This window comes from Triturus cristatus, chromosome 9 (assembly GCF_964204655.1).
Source record: "Triturus cristatus chromosome 9, aTriCri1.1, whole genome shotgun sequence".
Taxonomy (NCBI): domain Eukaryota; kingdom Metazoa; phylum Chordata; class Amphibia; order Caudata; family Salamandridae; genus Triturus; species Triturus cristatus.
The window spans coordinates 346,642,671-346,654,681 of record NC_140592.1 but is presented as its reverse complement, the minus strand read 5'-3'; the positions used below and the strand labels follow the sequence as shown (position 1 = coordinate 346,654,681).

At 49.6% G+C, this 12,011-nt stretch overlaps 1 protein-coding gene across 2 annotated transcripts in view; it reads left to right on the top strand.

Annotated features, from left to right (window-relative positions):
• FANCD2 (FA complementation group D2) overlaps positions 1-12,011 on the top strand; it is a 1,050,809-nt gene that overhangs the window by 604,304 nt on the left and 434,494 nt on the right. The window lies entirely within an intron of this gene.

Here is a 12,011-nt window from a genome sequence, read left to right as displayed (position 1 = left end):
CCCAGAGTGCTGAAGAAGATCAGGCGCAACCGGACCCAAGTCATTCTTGTGGCTCCGGACTGGGCTCGAAGAGTTTGGTATCCCGAGCTACTCAGTATGAGCGTGGAACCCCAGATCCGACTGCCTCTTAGGGAGGATCTTCTGTCGTAGCAGCAGGGGACGGTCCTCCACCCAAACCTGTCCAGTCTCCACCTCTTTGCGTGGAGATTGAGCGGCAGCAGTTGATTCATTTTGATTTGCCTCTTGAAGTCTGTGATGTCATTCTGGCAGCCAGACGTCCCTCCACTAAGTTGGTATACGCCTGCAGGTGGAACAAGTTTGTGGCATGGTGCACAGCAAAGGCTGTGGATCCCCTTTCTGCCCCTCTTTCTGAAGTCCTACTGTGCCTTTTTTCTTTGGCCCAGCAGGGCTCTGCTCTGGGCACTATCAAGGGCTATCTTTCTGCTATTTCGGCCTTTCTCAGGCTCCATGATCAGCCCTCTTTTTTTAAGTCCCCTGTTGTTAACAGATTCCTTAAAGGCATTAGTCACCTTTCTCCTCCTATTCCCTTCGTAATTCCACAGTGGGACTTCAACCTGGTTCTCACATTCTTAATGTGCGCTCCCTTTGAGCCTCTTCACAACTGTCCTCTTCGTCTGTTAACTCTGAAGACTGCTTTCCTGGTTGCCATCACTCTGCTAGGAGAGTGAGTGAGTTCCAGGCTCTTTCATGCAAGCCTCCTTTTCTATCTGTCCATCCAGTCAAGGTTGTGCTCAGGACACGTTCATCCTTTCTGCCAAAGGTTGTCACTGCCTTTCACATTGGGCAGACCATCACTTTGCCCACCTTCTTTCTGCCTCTGCATCCTTCCAGAGAGGAAGAGAGGCTCCACCGTCTGGACCCAAAACGTGCGCTCTCATTTTACCTGAATCGCACACAACAGTTTCGGGTGGATAACCAGCTCTTTGTTGGCAACGTTGGTGCCAAGAAAGGTCGGGCCGTACACAAGCGGACTATCTCCAGATGGGTCGTCTAGTGTATTTAAGCCTGTTATTCTCTGGCTAAGAAGGAGCCTCCGTTGGGGCTGCGTGCCCATTCCACCAGGGCGACGGCTGCCACTATGGCATTGGGACGTGGAGTCCCCTTACAAGACATCTGTCAGGCAGCTACGTGGGCCTCGCTGCACACTTTTACTAAGCACTATTGCCTGGACAGCCAAGTCCAGAGAGACGGCTTCTTTGGCCTTTCTGTTCTCCGGGACTTCTGGTGTGATCTTGGTTCGCAGATATACCACCGGGGTTGGTTTTGCCGGGGTATCTATTCTAAGGTAAGGAATCTATCACTAATGTGTTTCTTTCAGATGCACAAGTTACTTACCTTTGGTAACAATATATCTGTAAAAGACATTAGTTGGTGATAGATTCCTTACTGCCCCACCCATCCTCCCCGTTCTGCGAACCGATTTCTAGGGTTAAGGTCATCCCTTTCAGGGCCCTAGTTTCAATGCACCAGTGGTCAGTATCTTGCATGGCTCTGCATTCCTGGCGCAGAAAGTCGTGTACAGAACTGACTACAGAGCGCTAGAGCGGTGTCGAAGTAGCTGCCGCGACTTAATCTCTGCAACCACAACGACGGACGCGGAGCCGCACAACACCACCTTCCGACGCGCAGGGGTACTGCTGACGAAAACCTTCTGGATCCAGTACGACGCCTGGGGGTAATTCTAAGGTAAAGAATCTATCACTAACTAATGTTTCTTACAGATATATCGTTACCGAAGGTAAGTAACTTGTGCAATAGTGGGAGAGTGCTTTTTTAAGCTGCATGTTTCTGTAAAATTGGGACTGAAATAGTCCAGATCCATCCTGGAGTGCAGCAAATGGTTTAATGGAATAATAGGAAACTTCTGCCACAAGTGTGCATGTCCCCAATGTATCCAATCTCAAGCCCCTGAAGGGTAATGGCTTATGTATATTATATGCTCATCTGCAGTGGGGATACTTTGGTCAAATATCCCATACATTTCAGCAGTTTAATCAAATCTTTCCAAAATTTAGGTTTCACCCACATCCTTAGTTTAAAGCCCTAGTAAGCAGCACCTCCTTGCCTATGAAACTCTGCATTATTGATAACAGGTGTCTTCACCCTCAGAACCCGAACACATGCCACACCTTCCAGTTGATCTGTTTGGTTCTCTAGTTTAATCATTGATTCAACCAATTCTGAAACTGTTTATATGTTTAATTTCAGTTTGCAAGGTCTTCTGATAATTCAGTGCTTCCCACCTTTAATGTCACACCTTGAACATTGTTTGCGTTAGGTGCTGTTTCATCAGTGTGAGAAATTGGGTTTTTGGTTGAGGGAGGTGTGAACCCTTCTCCAGAAGCAACCACAATCTCTGTCAGGGTGAACCACAAGAGTAGCTCTATTAACCTGTTGTGGTAGTTTGACACAAAAGAAGTCAGGCTTAACTCGGAGGCAATTTGTAAAGTATTTATGCAGCATGTAGACAGTAATAAAGTGAAAACATAACACAAGAAAAATCCCACACCAATTTAGAAAAATGGAGTAAAATTAATGCATTATTTGACACCAAAACAAAAATCCAATCAGTAGAACCAGGAAAATGCAGTTTCAAAGATTAAGGTAAGTATAGCGCCTAAAAGCGCAATGCCCCACTAGTAGTTACCGGGTCATGTTAGACCACGGGAAAGTCACAAGTTCAGGCTGACTGTTATGGAGTGCAGGCTGGATACAGGGACCAGGTTTGTCCCACTGAAAAAAGTTTTCTTTGCAAAGTCTGGCGCGAAAAGTCCTATTCATGGTGGAGGAGGGCATGAGGAGCAGGGAGAGAGTCACGGATAGTCATCGCTGTAGCACAAAGAGCAGGCCAGTTGTTGCAGATAGTCATCACTGTAGCACGAAGATCTTATCTTGCGGGGCAGACGGTCATTGCTGGAGCTTCGCATTGGTGGTCACCGCAGGCTGTCAATGCTGTAGCGCCAAGTGAAGCTCTTGTTTTGCCGGTCACTGCTTGCAGCCACTGTACCGCGAAAAGTCACCTTCACTGGAACTTTGCGTTGGCGCAGATGGCAAGATCTTGGCATGAACCGGCCTGTTCTCAGTCGCGAAGAGCCCAAAACTTCAAGATTTCTGCTTTCCTTCAAGGAGGAGCTCAACTGATGCCACACCAAGTTTCCAGGACCAGGGAGGCAGCTCTTGGGGACCAGGGATTTACTCCATCAGAGGCCAGCAGTGCTCAACCTGCTCCAGTTGCAGGTCAGCTGGGCAGTTGAAAGGAGGCCTCTGGAGCTTGTTATGTCCCTGTAGCTCTGAAAAGGAAGTCCATCAGCTGACTCTTGGAGTCACTTCATGTAGCTTTGGATATTTTAGACTTGCCCTCTAAATTCCTTCCTGTGGAATGATAAATTAATGACGTTCACCTTGGCCTGACCTCGACCCTGGAGACTGGATTGGTAGCGTTGGACCTGCAGGGCGCCCGTTTACATATCCCTGTCCTGCAGGCCCACAGGTGACATCTGCGATTCATGGTGGGCCAGGAGAATTTTCAATTCACTGTGCTCCTGTTTGGCCTGACCAGTCCCGAAAGAGATGGCGGTGGTCACAGCTCATCTTCTGAGGTCTGGGGTTCCAGTCTTCCCCTACCTCAGCGTCTGGCTGCATAAAGCAGACTCGCCCCACACAGTCATCACCCTCCTCCGGTCTACTAAGTAACTTCTTACCATCTCTGGAGTTCACTATCAACATGCCGAAATCACACCTGACTCCTTAGATGCTCATTTCATCTGAGCCATTCTAAACACGGTGCAGTTTCATACCTATCCCCTAGAACTGAGAGTTCAGGGCATTCAGGCTATCTTTTCAGTGCTTTGTCCTTTGTCCTGAAACTCGGTGAGGGTGATTCTGAAACAGCTGGGACTAATGACTCCTGCATCCTGCTAGTCAAGCACTCTAGGTGGATATGCAGGCTCTGCAGTGGAATCTGACTTCCAAGTGGCAACAGCACCAACGGACCTCTCTGACTAAGTCCAGATTTCAGAGTAGAGTGCAAAAGACCTGCAGTGGTTGCTGCAGCACCACGATTGGGTAAGTGAAAGCCCCAACCCCGCATTACCATGAGTTGACAGGGGTGATCAGTGCATTGCTTCTGATTTGAGAGCCATCTGTTGAGCGTTGAAAGCCCTCCTGACATTCATCAACGGGAGGCTAGTTCAGGTGCTCACAGATAACACCACCACAATCTGATGCTACAGTAAGCAGGGTCGAGTAGAGTTGTGAACCCTGTGCCCTCGGACATGGTTGGAACTTGAGGGGATTTTCCAGATGGTGTATAATCGGGCGGGATCTTTGAATGTCAGACGGACACACTAAGCCATTGATGCCTAGCGAATCACGGATGGCCGTTGCACCTGGAGGTAGCACAAGGTCTCTTCCACGAATAGGCACAACTTTGGCTCAATCTGTTCGCCAATGCAGAGAGTGTGCAATATCAGCATGTCTGCACATTTGAGCATTCAAAGCGGTTCTCATTCGGTGATAAGTTCCACTTAGAGTGGGACTCTGGGCTCATGTACGGCTTTGCACTGATACCACTACGAAGGTACAGAAAAAGAATTACCAAAGGTAAGTAACTTGTTAATTTAGCAACCATCCCTGCTTTCTAATGAACCCTTGAGCAAGGCTTTCTTTTCTATTGAGCCCTTGAGCAAGGCTTTCTTTTACCTTTTTTATTTTTTTAAATATAGACTTGTAAACTTTTTTGACTGAACATGTAATGCTCTTTTGGGACCTCAATTTCCACATACTTCTCCCTTTGAGATAACTTTCTATCCCCTACACTGGGAGTGGGTAGCTGGAAGTAAATTTGAATTCAATGAAATTGAGTATTCCTGCTACACCGTTTTAAAAGAAGCGATTAAGCTCAAAAGGAATTTAGTTGAGAAAGTTACCCATGCACAAAACAGTGAACAATTTGTGGTGCTTGATGAGTTTTATGCACAATTCTTCTGGTGGTTACTTCTAACAACAGATTCCACACCTTGTGAATATTCCCCAGGCGTTAGACGGGATCCGAAGGTGGCATCATGCAGCTCCACTCCAACATCATTCCACTCAAGAAGTGACCAGCAGAGCCGCATTTAAGCGCCACCCATGCTCGTTGAATTCAGTTCTTTTGACCCATTTCACAAATAATTTTCCAGTATGCTGAGGAAAATATCACCACCTAGAACAATGGGTAAATCTGAAGGGCATAGGAACCACAATGCAAAGCTGTATGTTGGCAAACCTAGGAAGACTCCATGTCGTGACTGCTCGAAGTCGAAAGGAAGGTCCCTTTCCACCCACAGATTGTCATCATGGTGAAATTCTTTGGATAAGTTTAAGAAGAAGCATAGGAAATCAAAATTCCATTCACATTGCTGCGTAGACTAGATGAGGATTCGCAACCCAATATGGTCTCCAACTCCAAACAATATTTGCCATGACCTCAACCAATGCTGACAATCCTTCAGATCTGATGCTTTGCTCTTGCCAAGTGTTAGGGTCCAGACCTTGAATGATCCTTTCAGCACTGACACAGACAAAATACATTTTGATGAATGGGTTGATTGTGGCTCTAATAAGATGAGAAAAAAAATTGTATGAAGAACTACAAGCTGCTAGTGGCCTTGATTCTTCACCAGATACTGTCCTTTCCCAGCCCGCTACAGAAGAAAGCACTTCCTTCGCTGCTGTTATGTGGAGGGGGCAGAAATGCTAGACCTAATATGGAGGTGAAGACTAATGTTCTGATAGAGGTACTCCAACCTGTTCAGTTAAACTTCTACTGCCCTTTAATAATGCCATCTCGGCTACCCTCTTGGGCGAAACCATGTTCTGGAGCACCAGTTATTAGGCAGGACACTCTGCACCATAGTCCCACCCCAGGTGACACTGACTTTTTACGCAACAACCCATACCTGAGATCTTGGTGGTGCAGGTGTCCACCAATAAGGTACATCCCAAAACCTTCCCCACCACCACACCGGTTCAGGAGCCTAAGAGAATAGGCACATTTGGCAAGCCCATCTTTTTCTACATGAGCTTTTCTCTGCCAGCTGTCTTCTAGGCTGCTGCTCCCATGCCCTGTGGGACACAGTGGCCCAAGTTTTACCAGCAGTTTCAGACGCCCTCGGGGCATCCAGGATGGCTGCGACACAGCTAAATTTGTAATTCACTCTGGCTTTGACATGGCCAACTGCTTAGGTCGGGCGATGGGTAAGAGTGTGGCACAAAAGTGCCATGCCTGGATGAGGTCTTCTGACTTCTCTAGGAATCCCCAGGCATCTTTAATGGTCATGCTGTTCAATGGCTTTCACCTTTCTGGCAAGAAATCGGATACTGCCCTGGAATACTTTAAAGAAAGCAGGGCCACAGCATGTTCCTTGGGTCTTTCTGTCTGCCCCAAGAGTGCTTAACTTTTTTAAACTAAATAAAACATAAAAGTGGCAGAGCCATGGTCAGGAGCTCTCTGCAACTTGCACTACCCATTGCACCTGCCATCTCTGCCAATGATGGTACCAACACAACTACTAAGTGTCACACTTCTACAAGTGTGACAATTCAGACTATTCCAGGCCCCCAAAGCTATAAGAATGGCTTCGCCGACTGGTATTGGCCATTTTTAATGTATATTAAATTAATAAATAACTGTTGTTGTTCTCATCTGTAAATTAGACAGACTGTCATAAGTGCCAGTGTTGACAATTTAGTGCTGGTGCTAAACACCGGAAACCACCTGCTCAAATTAAGCACTGCCAACGCCAGATACTTATGCCAGCCCAGCAGGCCTTTCAGCTTATTTGTGACACAGGTTGTGATTCACAAACACAATGCCCAGAGCATTAGGGGTAATCAATCAGCTTAATCCCTCACAACACCTGCAAAACCACTTTAGTGTGACCATTTCGGCACATGCCCGCTCACCCTATTGGAATGTAGGATTCAGTATATCCTTCAGGGGTGGCAAGCAATCACCTCATACATATGTGTCCTCCAAATTGTACATACTCTCTCCCAGGCTGTTGGGCTCCTGCATCCTGCTAGTGTAACAATACTAGATAGGCTCTGCAGTGAGACCTAAAGTCCTAGTTGGCACAATACCAAGGAAATCTGTTGGATTGTTTCCAGATTTCGGAGTAGACTGCAAGAGACCTTGAGAGGTAGCTGCTGGACCACGATTGGGTCAGTGCAAGACCCCTTTCCTTAACCCAGTGTACCTATTGTGTTACAAGTTTGCTCATGTAAGAAGTGATTTGCTGCCATATGTTAAACAGGTTTATCTGATAGAGACGTCTAGCCACAGATTCCTTAGCTTAGAATATCCCCAGGCGTCAGACTGGATCCAGAAAACTTTTCCTGCAGCAGCACCTATGCGCGCCGGGGGGGGGCGCTGTCCGGCTCCGCCCTGATGTTGTCCCCGGACATGACGCCAGTGGAGCCATATATGCCCCTCCCGACGCGCTGATGTCAGTTTTCTTCTTTTCCGCGTTTGAACGCGGATCCTGGAAAACCAGCAGTTCCTTGGCCTGGTTTTTGGGCCTTATAAACACCGTGTGTGTCGGTGGGAGGGGGAACAGTGTGCAATGCCTTCCGGCTTTAAGGCTTGTGAAGCCTGTGTGCGTCAGATGTCTGGCACTGACCCGCACCTCATATGTATGTGGTGCCTCGGCGTGCACCACGACTCCAAGGACTGTGACGCATGTCCACGGATGAAGCCAAAGTCCTTGAGGGAGCAGCGCATAAAATTGCTGGCCGCACGGCTGTCCGGTCCAGCTCCCTCCCGTCGCCGCTTTTCTTCTCGGGATCGGGCTCGTTCCCGAGGTTGCTCCCGCGACTGCCGTGTAACACCAGGTAAGCGTAAGCACAGGCGTCGCTTACAGAGATCTTCCACCCGTGCCGCTACCGGCCATTCCTCTCGTGATGAGCCGGTTAAAGGTGTACGGCATCCTCCGTATCCACCCTTTCCGGGTGTTGGAGCAACACGTGCCCAAATGGGGGCCTATTCTAAGGCACTCCAGGCTTGTTTTCAGTCGCCTCCTCTCCCTGGTGCGTCTTCGGGCCCCACAGAGGTAGCAGGCATTGTGGCCGGATCATCGTCTGCGGACGTTTCCCCGGCACCGACTGTGTGCGTCGACTCCGATGCCGACGCCGACAAGCCAGGGCCCAGAGCAAGGCCCTCCCTGTCGTTCAGCACATAGCCCTGTAGGGCTCCCTGCGCCGACGTCAGAGGCGGCGCGGGCCTCGGCGCCAGCGACGCCGACCCCGGCGCTGGGTACTGCCACAGGCTCGGTGCCGGCCCCTTGTACTCTCTCCAGGGAGGTTGTCGGCGTCCTGGCGATTCCACTACGGCACTGATTGACGTTTGTTCCGGCATCGAGCCGGCTTCCCATGGTGGATGATCCCCCCCCCCCGACTCCTCGGGCGGCTGTAGGTCTCCCCCGCAGCATCCGTTCACGCCGAGCTCCCATCTACGCCTCCTCCTGTGGATCCTGTGGCTTCCCTGGACTCCCCTGATCAAGGGGCCAGGGTGCAAGTTCCTTGTGTAGCCTGGCCTTCCGGTCAGTCTCCGCCTTCGCGACTCCTCATGTCCAGTGGTAGACTTATCCTTCAACCGTCTCCTACTAACCATTTGTTATCACCTACTCGGATGGCAACTGAGTCTAGTGCTGCCTTCGCGTGAGCTATTTATGGGGCGGCTGCTGTGCTTGGCCTACAACCCCCTATGGTGCCTCTACTTTCTGATCCTTTATTGGATCTGCTCCATTTGGAGCCTGTTGAAGTAGAACCTTTGCTGCCCTTCGGGGACTCGCTATTTGACACCCTGCGTGGCACTTGGTCCAGACCCTCTTCGGGTGACCCGGTTGATCGGGCTATTGCCCGTAGGCACCACCCAGCACCAGGTGATCCTCTTTGTATGTCTCTTTACCCACCTGCTCCAGGCCTAGTTGTTCAGGCAGCTTTTGATTTGCACTCCTCATACGCTTTACCATTGTTACCTCTCACAAGAGAGTCTCGGTGGCTGGATGATTGTGGCCGCATGATTGTGGCAGCAGGCTTCTTCGCCTCCGCTAGTGCAGGCCTCCGGGCTTTAAATACAGCCTGTGTGTTTGCACGCGCATCCGCCGCTCTTTAGGACTCAGTTGCTCACCTTCTCCCCTCTATTACAGAAGGGTCACGTACGGAATTGCTCCACATTCTTCTGCATGGTAGGTGCATGACGCAATTTTCCCTTCGGTCTTTCCTGGATGCAACTGACTCTATGGGGCGGGTCCTAGCTCGCCCTGTGGCTTTACGTCACAATACTTGGCTGCGCGACAGTCGCTTCCCTTATCATATTCGGGATGCCCTCAGGGATCTTCCGTTCAATGGAGTGAATCTTTTTGACCGCCATGCAGATTCGGCGGTCTCCCGTATTTTGTCCGGCCTGCAATAACTCTGGTTGCCGTGTTCTCGGCGTTATTTTCCGGGACCCGCCCTGATGCACAGGTTGAGTTTCGGGGCTGGTTACTGTTTACGGCTGCTTAGCCATTTCTCAGTTTGTTCGGTGCAGCCGGTTGGCTGCTTCCTTTCTTTTCAGTCCTCTAATTGTGTTCTTAGCCCAAGAGGACACCCATACTGGTTTGCCTTACCCTATATGGGGTATTTGATGGCGTTCGGTTCTACCGTTGTCTTGGTACGCTCCTATGGAGTCTCTGACCGGAGGTCCTGCTCGAAGTCCCTTGTCTCTTCCTACAGGATTCCTCGTATAACTTGCCTTATTGCAATTTGAGTTGGTCTGTCTGTACGACATCGGGATCTGGCGTAGGTCCCGTGCCGGGTACTGTCTATCTCGCACGTCTGGTGCACCGCCTGGTTGTGGCGGTTCTTTTGCAAACGGCACCCTGTTTCCCGCTATGCGGCCTGTTTCTTATTACTGCTATGCAGTCTGCTTATTGTTGTTCCTTCTTGGTGCACCTGCACCATCTGGTCCTCCAAGCTGCTGGGTTAGCAGACGTTGTCTGTCATATGTGGGGCCGCTTATCCCATAGCAGTGTCCTTAATCCCTGCTTTTGGTGGCTGCTTATCCTATAGCAGTGTCCTTATTCCCTTCTTTTTCCGTATGGGGATTTCCAAGCTTTCCTTGGGGTTCATGCTATACACTCTCTGAGGGGTATCTTTTCCTTGGATGTTCACTCCTTTGTTTCGGGGACCTTTACCTCTGGCCTCACTTTTGCCAGGATTGTGCCTCGTTTTTCTCTCACTCTGTCTTGCGGGGACTCTTGTTGGGTCACGTTTTCATTGTTTCAACGTTTTCCCTCCTGCTCTGGCTCCCCTCGGTGCTCTTACCCGACGGGTTTGTGCCGGCTCTCTCCTTCATACAGTGTCCGTGGGTCCTGCCCGGTCTACATATTCCACCAGTTCCTAAAGTGTCCGGCTGCCGGGTGCCCTTTTTAGGCTGCTGCTGCCTTGCAGTTTGGTGCCTCGGGGCTGCTCTGCTACCCTACACGAAGTCCTTGCGTCCTTCGTATGGCTCCAGTATCCACACAACGTGCCTGGGTTCCTTCCTGTCTTCGCTCTGGTTGGTAACGCCCCACTACTTGTAATCTGCCTTCACATATTATGGCACTATCACCTGGTAATGGCGTGTCTTCTAACTTCTTTGCTACCGACATCTTGTGCCATAAATTGGCATTTTGCCACTTTTGTCGCTCCTGTCTTACTGCTGCCGGTTTCCACAGAGATCCTTTTCGCTGTTGTGCTCTTTAGGCCGGTATGCGAGGTCTCTGTCCTACCGGCTGCCGTCTCTCACGACTTGGCTGCCATCTACATCTACAAAACTCGCCATATCTGGGATATGGTTTCTTCTCCATGCTGGCGCTTTCCAGGTAAGTGGTAACCTATTGCCTCTGCTGTCCCACAGGCAGTTGCGGGTACAAGTTCCTCAGTGTTCTTTCACAGTTTTCTTGGACGACCTATACTTGTTTAGGCTTTTGTCGCCACTTCAGATCCTGGAGATCTTTCCCACTCTGGGTGCGTTCATCTCCCTCTTTCTAGTCCTTAACTTTCACTTAGCCTTAACCCACTTTCCATTACTGGGTTCTTTCCTGCTGTTCGTGACAGCTTCTATTGCCTTTGCCTCCCACTGTTTCCGCTCCCTTTAGAGCGTCATGCTCTGGTGGTTACCTGCACTCTGTCCTCCTTATGGTGTTAAGTCACCCTATGGACCCCTAAGTTCTTTCTAGAACTTCATGGGATTCAGTCGCAGACCCGCCTCCTCTGTGGGTATGACTTTGGTATCTATTCTAAGTTAAGTAATCTGCAGATAGACGTCTCTATCAGATGAACAAGCTACTTACCTTCGGTAACGATGTATCTGGTAGACATAGTCTAGCCGCAGATTCCTTAACGCCCGCCCGTCCTCCCCGGTCTGCGAGGACTTTTTCAGGCAGAGGCTTTTCTATACTCGCCTCCCTTGGGGTTGCTTGCCCTTTTGCAGGGTGATATACTCTCACTCCAACACAGACTGATTCGTTCTGTTCATAGATCATGTGTTCCTTCCAGTCCTTGGCCTGGATTGTAGGGTGTGCAATCTATTCACGCTTTTTCCCACCATCCTGCTTTCCTCTTCTGCATTGCCTTGTGGTCTTTGCCACCTCGGCGGCCTTTCCTTCAGGGCAATTGGCTATGTACATTGTGGATCTTTGATTGGGATTGCAACGTCTCTTTCTGGTGACATCTTGTGGTGAATTCTCCTTAATCTAATGTTCCGGACCTGTTCTCCTTCACGGTTTTACTTTCAGGATGTGGACTTTCTATCCTCTGCCAGGCTGTTTTTCCACATCCTTGTTCCCCTTTAACGTTGATTGAGCCTTCGCTCTTACGGGGTGGCTCTTCAAAACACTGCTCTGTCTCTCCTGTCAATTTCTTCTATTTTTTCATCATTTTTGCACACTGTTCCCATATTCTCACAGTTGTTTGGTGATGGCTCC